The sequence below is a fragment of the Podarcis vaucheri genome (genome assembly GCF_965113315.1).
Source record: "Podarcis vaucheri genome assembly, chromosome: 4".
NCBI lineage: Eukaryota > Metazoa > Chordata > Lepidosauria > Squamata > Lacertidae > Podarcis > Podarcis vaucheri.
In genome coordinates, this window is record NC_138762.1 from 82,958,626 (window position 1) to 82,968,704 (window position 10,079).

At 40.5% G+C, this 10,079-nt stretch overlaps 1 long non-coding RNA gene across 1 annotated transcript; it reads right to left on the bottom strand.

Annotated features, from left to right (window-relative positions):
* Nucleotides 1-2,648: 2,648 nt before the first annotated feature.
* Nucleotides 2,649-9,804, bottom strand: LOC309530216. Its single transcript, XR_014218689.1, has 2 exons — nt 8,796-9,804; nt 2,649-5,827 (listed from the first exon to the last, which is right to left on the bottom strand). It is a non-coding gene; the product is annotated as an uncharacterized lncRNA (long non-coding RNA).
* Between the last annotated feature and the right edge of the window lie 275 nt (nt 9,805-10,079).

Sequence of the window (10,079 nt, forward strand, 5' to 3'; positions counted from 1 at the left end):
TAGGAACACAATAAGCCTCTATTATAGCCGCCTGTCTGGCTTAGAAAAAAAGCAGGGAGAAGTACGTCAAGATATTGGCTTGCTGCATTGGCTTGTTTTAGTTGGAGGGTCACAAACTGTACAAGCCTGCCCATGCTGAATCATAGTCTGGAACTTCAGTCCCTCTTACTCATATGACATGCTTTTCTATTATTTGCCTATACTTGTCAAAACGCTTCTAAAATTTGCCACAGTTGCTTGCATATGTAGTGTATTTAGAAAAAAATGGTTAATCCAGTGTCTAGTGCTGCAGAACTATTTCCAATAGGAGCCTTATGATCACGGTGTGGAAGGTGGAATTATCCTTCCGCTTAGAGCCAATTCAGTACAGCAGTACACATGTTTACCTGTGGGGAACACATAAAGTATGACATGCACCACAGACAGTCATGGTTTCTCAGTATACTTGGTGTCCACCACATGCTTCTTAAAAAGGAAGACATGTCTCCCTTCACAGTTTGTGTGTTTCCCACAAAGAACATTGGTGTACATCCCCAAAGCATGCCTGCCACACTGAAGTGTTAGTTGGTCCTTAGGTTACTGTAACACTTCTGAAGTACAGAATTACTGATTTACTCTCAATATTTAGCCCCTCTTTCTGTTAAAAATAGAATTGTTAAGTTAAGATACCTATTATCTTCTCCCTGGGTTTCCTTACCAGTTCTGGGAATATTTTAATGAGATCCTTTCTGTGATCAGCCAGCCTTTGGCTATGACGTTTATCACAGAGGGTTGGATATCTATGTGCCTGCTCAGCAGTGCCAGATTTACATATAAGCTAAACAAGCTATAGCTTAGGGCATCACTCTCTTGGGCCCTCAAAAAATTTTTTCACTGTTAATAGACTTCTTAATTGTATTTCAGTTCAACAATTACTTTGATAAAATACATGTTATGTGCAAATGGCTTTAGATACGTATTAGGTCCATAAATTACCATATAGCATATATTCAACACAAAAAACAGCAACAATTTGTTGTTGACAAAGGACAGTTGGACATCTAAAGGGCCCCATTACCTTCAGTAGCTTAGGGCCTCATCAAACCTAAATCTGGCCCTGCTTCTCAGTATGCCATCAAGGTGCTAACTACTGATAGGTAACTTCAAGGCTCTCTTTTCATGGAAAAAAATTGTTCAGGTGAACAATGGGTGAATAGTTCCAGTTCCTTGTCTTAAGCTGTGTACATGCTGTACCCTTAAAGCACATTCTTTCCCTCAAAGTATTCTGGGCATTGTAGTTTGTTAAGGCTTGTTGGGAATTGTAAATGAGTAAACTAAGGGCTAGCCCACCCATGAGGCAAGATGAGGCGAATGCCTCAGGTAGCAGAATCAGCAGGGGCAGCAGATCACGACATAATTCTTAATTCCCTCCCTTGTTTCTGATGTAGATCTTCATTCACCCCTTTCTGTGGTTCGCCTCAGGTGCCCAAATGTCTTGTGCCCTCTCTGAGGAAACTAGAGTGCCCAGAATAATGTGAAGGAAATAATGTGCTTCAAATGTGTTTTAAATGTATGGTGTGTACACAGCTTTATGTACATGAACTTGATAAAGCCAGCCAGGTACTAAGAAACCGCTTGGCTCCTTTCTAGACATTTAATGTTCATATCTAGATATATGCTCTAAGATACACATCATGTACATAGATGGTATCTTGGCTTCCTGCACCCTCTGACCATCTGTCCAGAAGTATCACACCCACTTATTGGTTAGTCAAAACATTAGTCAAAATGCCAGGCAAAGGAGAGGTGGTATGTGTCTGTCAGTCTCTGTGAGCAACATGGCTTATTTGGGGGGGGGGGATTCTGTCTCACCTTTAATAGTATTTTCCAATTATAAATTTAATTTTACTTGCTGAGGAAAACTCATGACCTTTGTCTGACTAACACATGAAGATGGCTTAATATTCAAAAGCAAGTAGAAAAATTGGTCCATTGCAGGCACTCTGTTTATAAACTATCTCATTCATGGCACACAGCAGTATGCAAGGGTAAGATGAATCACAAAGGACTGACTAGCTGACCCACAAGACAACAGCTGAAGTGACATAAGAGAAGGATTATTAACAGAATCACCCCCTCTAATAGTGAACTCAGATGTTGAGTGCAGACAGCTATGTAGCCAAAAGAAGAGTCAATGACAAACCAAAATTAAGTTATCAGCAAGCTCAAGGAACCCCAAGGATTGCAGGAATACAAAATAACAGCAACAATGGATAAACCTGAGGACCACACAAACACCCTCTGGTATTTTAACGACCCCAGAAAGCTGAGTGTCATTTGGGGAAGCATAATTTTTCCACACAGGTTGGAAAATTAGGGAGAGGGACAAAATACTGGAGGAGAGCCTGGCTAGAACTCTGAAAAAGAGTGTGTCCCTGTTAAAAGGGGCAGATACACAGCAGCTTTTTGTTCCAAGCCCCATTTGCAATATATAATGCTTTTTCCAGATGTGGCAGAAGACTGAGTCATTCAGAGCTCCCTGGTTTCATAAGCTACAAAAGAATCAACTTAATTATCACATCAGATTAATCATTGCAATGCACTTTTCAGCAGACAAAATACGTTACAATGCCCTGAATCGTTAACAAAAAGACAAGAAACCACTGTGCTTCAGTATTCCAAATATTTATTTTGGCACGACAATGAGACCTTTTTAACCCAGCTATATCCTTTGCTGGGCCTCAAGGAAACACTAACAGCAAGTAGCAAGAAGAAATCAGTCCAAGAGGTCCAGAAAGGCAGGGAAAATGAAAAGGGATGTTTGGGAAACACTGTGAAGCAGTAGACATATTAATTATTCTAACAACACAATAAGATCCTTTTCCTAGCTCCCCCCTAAGCAGTACTGCAATAAAACTTACTAAATTAGACTTCAGGGCTCACAGTTATACAGTATTCAGAAAGAGAGCCAGAAGTGAAGTCAATTGGCAAAAGGAGAGTGCAGAGGCAGAATAAATTGGATAACTATTCTACAATAAACAAACATAATACAAGCATTAAAACTTTTAAAGTCATGTCTAGTGAATAGTTCCATTCTGTAATGAAAGGGCAAACTACAATACTGAATTACAAAAAGAAATGCTATGGTTACATACGCTTCAGGTTACAGACTCCGCTAACCCAGAAATAATGCTTCAGGTTAAGAACTTTGCTTCAGGATGAGAACAGAAATTGTGCTCCTGTGGTGCAGTGGCAGCAGGAGGCCCCATTAGCTAAAGTGGTGCTTCAGGTTAAGAACAGTTTCAGCTTAAGAACAGACCTCTGGAACAAATTAACCCAAGATACCACTGTATATGCATTTAACACTGAAGAATAAGAACCTGGTCGGTGTCCTTGACTCCATGACTGAGTTTAGGTTTCCAGCACCCTGCAGAATTCTTGAGGTCAAAGACTGTAAGCAGACCAATATTCAGATTTCTCCTGAATTGAAAGGGGATTAATAATACTACAGATTAACATTTGATCACCTACTGGTAATAAACCCTGTCCCTGTGAAAAGTATGCTTAATGCTATGCCTACATACAGCCAGCAATGGGTCCACCCACTGCCTGCCAATACCAAGTTGCATCTGCTCAGCAGCAGTGATTCAGCTAAGGCTGGACCTTGAGGCTGAGTTCATAAACATGACTGGCTAACCCACCCACCCCTGCCACATGACCATTAAGTCTAGGGTCTAAAATTACTTAGATGCCCCACTGGTCAACACTATTTTATTATTAGCCCAACAGAATTCTGACATGAGCCTTAAGAGCTGTGCTGGATCAGGTCAAAGCCTCATCCAGTCCAGTACTCTGTTCCCAGTGGCCAACCAGTTGCTTCTAGGAAGCCCACAAGTCAAATGTGAGCACAACAGTACTCTTCCACTCATCCTCCCTGCCGCGCCCAGAAGTTGGTATTCAAGGGCATATGACCCTCTGATGCTGGAGGTAGTATAAGCCCACTGGTAGCAATTGATCACCACATTCTGTGTGAATCTGTCTAATCCCATTTTAAAACTGCTTTTAACGGTAGCCACCACCACATCTTGCTGTAGCAAATTCCAAGTTTTAACAATGTGCTGTATGAAGATGTTTGCCTTGAACCTCCCACCATTCAGCTTCATTGAGTGACCAAGTAGTAGTATTATGTGAGAGGCCTATCCATTTTCTACACACCATACATATAATTCTATATCAGGCTTCCTCAACCTTGGCCCTCCAGATGTTTTGAGACTACAATTCCCATTATCCCTGACCACTGGTCCTGCTAGCTAGGGATCATGGGAGTTGTAGGCCAAAAAACACCTGGAGGGCCGAGGCTGAGGAAGCCTGTTCTATATCATATCCCTTCCCCCTTGTTTGCCTTTTTCTTCTTCCTAAGCTAAAAAGCTGCAAATGCTACATGCCAGTCAACCTTTCCTCATAGACCCCTAGTAATTTCCCCACACCTTCCTGCTTCTCCAGCTATCAACTGGACAAAAAGCTACAACCCTTCAGGCCCAGCTTGTAAATGAAATGACTGGTCATAACCAGTTGGGCCGGTCTGCATGCACATCTCTGGAAGATCCACCCTTACCCAGGATAGATAAAAATCAAGCCCTTCTAAGAAGAAGAAAAACGTCTGAGGATGTCAAATATTTTCTTTAAACTAAATGTTCTAGTCACTTCACTTCAAAAATAATATTGTATAGCTAGAAAGGGTTGGGAAAAGGCTAATCAAGGGGATGGAGCCACTTCCCTATAAGGAAAAGTTACAATATTTGGGGCTTTTTGTTTAGAAAAAAAAGGCAGGAAAGAGGAGACACAATGGAGGCACATGCAATTACAATCTTTGTAAACCACTTTGAGGTTTTTGTACAATCAGTGCATATATTTTATGAAATTAATAATAATAATAATAATAATAATAATAATAATAATAATAATAATTCATGGTGTGCAAAAAGTGGATAAATAAAAAGTCTTCTTTCTCTCTTTTAACTCTAGAGCTCAATGGACATCCAATGAAACTGAATGGTGAAAGATTCAAGGCAGCTAAGAGATTCCCATTTGCTTGGAAATGAGTATCTTCTCTTCACATTTTATGGTGTGTAGCATTACAGACACCAATGTGTACACATGAAATATGCCTATATTGCTACATAAGTAAATCGTTTGTCTTCTAAGTTGTTTTATTCTGCTATAGTATATGGACTGACACAATACATGCTATTCCGATTCTGAATCATGTGTCACTGGGACAAAGGCTGAGAAACTGTTATTTGCTGTATTTCTACACTAGAAAAGCCCAGAATATTAATTTTAATTCTGCCAACACCTGGAACTCCTAACTCACCATGTTTTAATTTATGAACTTGTTAAAGTTGCTTAATGGCAGAGTCACGTACAAGCCCTTTTCACGTGTTCCAAACCAGACTCGGCACTGACCCCAGGATCCCTTGCTGTTGTGTTGTACAAAGGGTTGGGGCTAGTTCTTCTTCTTCCTCCTCCTCCTCCTCCTCTTCTTCTTCTTCTTCTTCTCTTCCTCTCCCTCTCTTTCTTTTAAACAAGTGTTAATTTATAAGCAAGACTAAACATTTAAGCCAATCCAGCTTTTGGAATTTCCCAATGGAAAATTGCAGTCTTTGAGGTCAGTGTAATCTTAGCACTAGGACTATCAGTCACTTGAAACTTTTCCATTATAGAGGAACAGTAACTTCTACAAGCTTGCCAGCTGAACCAATTTTATCTGGAGTGTTTTGATGGAAGGACCCAGCTGGTGAAACCATGAGAATCTTGGCTTTCCCCCAAGCAGATGCAGACTTTAAGACTTGTGCACACATAAAAACAAGACACATTGTAAAATCCCAGAATGAGCTGAACAATTTTTAATATTAAGTACCAATTTAATTGTTCAGTTGGAGGGTTTTGGGCTAAACAGCAACTCAAATTAGAACATTAGATTTTTTTATACTCTATGTGCAATTTTAAAAATACATAAGACAGCATTAGCCCTGCATTTATTGAACAGCAGCCCTCCATGTTCCATAGAAATAAGCTGCATTTATAAATGAAAAATGTTTCAAAAGCAGCTTGTGATTTGGCATGGGGCTCTGCTGTTCTAAGGGGAGAAAGGTTTTCCGAAATCTCACTAGCATACCCCAGCTCTTTCAATGAACCTAAAGTAGCTCTTTTGATTCTAGCCACTCTGTTATGATTAGGGCTCTCATCCTGTGAGCTCATAACATTTACAGAAATGAGGCCAAGGTAGGGTTGCTGTACTTTATGAATAGCCTCCTTATGTGAGCACTTGCTTTACTCCTACTTCACCTATTCTGCAAATATTTTGAGGGGGTAAAAGAAACGACAAGAGTCACCAATGGGAGAACAAAGACATAACATGCATGGATACAGGGCAATAGCAGAAAATAATGGCTGCTATTTATTTTTTCAACCTATGATGTGATAGCAGAAAGGGGGAAAGAAACATTAAGAAGTAGATATAGCCCCTTCTGCTGTCCGTATGAATCATTCCTAAGGACAGGATTTTGGAAACAGTTGGAAATCTGCCAGGATGCTTCCAGATAGAGAGTTCATAGTGCTACCATTGTTCTTCTGCTGTAAGCTAAAAGCAGAATGCAAGCAGCCATTATCCATGCTTCTGGACTCATCTTGCACTGCTCGATGTGTGCATCCCACTATATTACATAGCTATGGTGGGCATGGCATAGCTGTGTGAGCAGTATTGTCCTCTTTCCCACCCCTCAACCATATTTCTGACATTTTGAAGCATGTGCTTCTCAGAACCATTTTAGCACCATTTTTGTGTGCATGCACCTGGATTTGTGTCTATAGAGTGCCTACACTACAGGTCAAGATGACTGCAGCTCATATTACATCCAAGTAAGCATGGTTACACAACCGGGCTCTAATTCCTGTAGATTTCACCTGAGGGTGCCAGATTTCTAATGTAGCCAATTCCACAACTGGATCTAGAACAACACAATTTCCTCTGCTTGTTAGCTGTACTATCTACTACAACACATTTCTGGGTTGTATTCAACCAAATCTTACTCAGAGTAGACCTACTGAAATGAATAAACATAAGTTACTCATGTCAGTTAGGTTTGATGGGTTTATCCGACTAGGACTAGTGTTGAGTACCCCCCCTTTTTTTTTTACATAGTGTCTACAGCACAGGGCTGACAGATGCCTGCCTTCCAGGATTATAGGTGGAACCTACACAGATTTCCTAAGAAAGCAAGTACATGGCTAGAGGATTGGAACTTTACAGGATTACAGACAAAATTTACATGTCTGTACTTGGAAGCAAGCACTGCTGTTTACAGTGTGATCAACTAATTAAATACGGTAGCTTAAATTGAAATGTGTGGGTTGAGGAAATCTCATTCCAGGAAACAATTAATTGGTTGATCAAAAGAAAGGATTTGTGGTGCATGACATGAAATGGCTCCAAAACCAGAAAAGCATAGCAAGCAGAAGAGAAAGAAGGAACATACCTAACGTTTAATTACCTTATCCAAGGACAACCCCTTCCATTGTCCTACCATTATCTGTAAAGAGCTGGCAATATTTACCTCCTTAACAGATTTTGAATGGTAAGAAAAAATATAGAGGAAGCATAGACTCATAGAACTGTAGAGTTGGAAGGGACCATGAGGATCATCTCTAATCCAACCCCCTGCAATGCAGGAATTATTTTGCCCAATGTGGGGCTTGAACCCCAAACCCTGAAATCAAGAGTCTCAGTTATAATGAAAACATAGGACGATAACAGTTACAATGGAAATGGAATGGAAACAATGGAAACAGTTACAATGGGAATCTAATAAAATTGCATTAAGGAGGCATAGCAATTGTACATTAGAAGCCTCATCTGGAAGCATTCCAGGCTTGCAAGTATGAAGCACATCCTCCAAAAGTATTTTTGATGGTTCCCATAATCTGTTTTCAGTGCTTAGTCAAAAACATATGAAAAACTACAATAAGAAGTTCTTACAGCATCCGAGAAATTTATTCTTTAAAGAATGTGGAAAAACTTTATCTAGCAGCTCACAAACCTAGGATGAGATTTCTGTCTTATGTATGATAACTCAAAAGTTAAGTTCTATGTTTACTCAAAAATAAATATGCATAGGCAAACTAAGAAGTCTAAGATTGCAGTTATACATATTTATTCCTAAAACCCAAAGAATTCAGTAGAACTTACTGCTGAATAATCATACTTAGGACTGTACTGGTAGTCAATTATTTAGTGTTTAAATACCTAGTTAATTGATTAGTAGTTAATCACCTAAGCTTTGTCACAGATCAGAGTGGCTTCCTCCAGTGGGGATTTTCCAAGTGTTCTGAAGGTGGGTCAGCCTGTGTTCAAAGTGCTTCATGTACAGTACTTTTATTTCAGTAATCCTTCCAGCAGTTCTACATGGTCACTATTAATAGCCTCATATTGCAGACTGGGGGAAGGGGCGAAGTTGAGAAAATAATGATTTGATTGTTTACAATACTGCACCAGCTGTTTCCCATTCCAATTAAATGTAACTTTTGCTTTCTTAATAATGTGGTATCCTTTGATTCTGCAACTGCAAGTTGTTGTTTAAGAACAACTGTCTTCCTTCTCCAATTTCATCATTTAGAAGCAAGGCAATGAATCAATCAATCAATCAAGACTTCAATCTTAAGCAAATTTACGAGGGAGAATGTCCTAGTTAACTGTGACATACTTCTGAGAAAACATACATGATTTTCTGCCTTGTTAACTTTATAGATGCACTTACCTGGGAGAAAGAACCAATGAAGTTTGTAGGCATGCATTGGACTGGTATGTATAAATGCTGTGCAGACAACCATTTGCATGTATACTCAGATATAAATCCTGATGTGTTCAGTGTGGACTTACTTTCAAGTAGACGCGCAGAGGGTTCTGATGATGCAGATTCTAGTCCAGGAAAGCTTATGCCACAATAAATTTATTATTGTTAACAGCCTCCTTCACTCTTCTGCCCCAATAGATCAGCACCGTGACTCCTCTGGAATTCCTAAGCAGCAATCTAAACACACCAGGAAGAGCCATGTTCAGGCTCTGTACATGTTGCACACATATGAAAGGTTCCAGGTTCAACACTGCCCATCTTCAAGGAGGGCTGAAGAGCTGCTGCCAGTCAGTGTAGAGTCTATACCAAGACAGGAGACTCCAACTAAACACCAGGAAGATATTTCTGATGGTAAAGAGCTGTTTGACAGTGGAACAGTCTCTCTCAGGAGGTGGTGCTGTCCTTCCTTGGAGGTTTTTAAGGAGAGATTGGATGGCCATCTGCCTTGTATGATCTAGTAGAGATTCCTGCATTGAAGGGGGTTTGACTAATTACCCCCTTGTGGTCCCTTCCAACCCTTCGCAGAAACCCTCCAAGGGCCCCTGTTTTCCCGGAACAGTCCCAGATTTACAGCACCCATCTCAGTTTCTGATTTGATACCGGAATGTCCCGCTTTTCCTTAGGATTTCCCTATTTTCATCAGAGAAATGTTGGAGGGTGTGGAGTAACGTGACCCCCGAGCCAAGGAGATCAGTAACTATACAACCTTTAGAAGACATCTGAAGGGAGCTGTGTATAGGGAAGTTTTTTTACGTTTTTATATATGCTGGAAGCTGCCCAGACTGGCTGGGGCAACCCAGTCAGATGGGGGGGGGGGAATAAATATTGTTATTATTATGGAATAGGGATGCTATTTTCATCAGAGAAATGTTGGGAAAGTATGCTATAATTCTCTAAGGTGCCTTCCTTTGAGCAATGCTCCCTGCCACTTCCCCATTTTAAGAGTTGTTGTTGTTGTTGTTTAGTCGTTTAGTCGTGTCCGACTCTTCGTGACCCCCTGGACCAGAGCACGCCAGGCACTTCTGTCCTCCACTGCCTCCCGCAGTTTGATCAAACTCATGCTAGTAGCTTCAAGGACACCATCCAACCATCTCATTCTCTGTCGTCCCCTTCTCCTTGTGCCCTCCATCTTTCCCAACATCAGTGTCTTTTCCAGGGAGTCTTCTCTTCTCATGAGGTGGCCAAAGT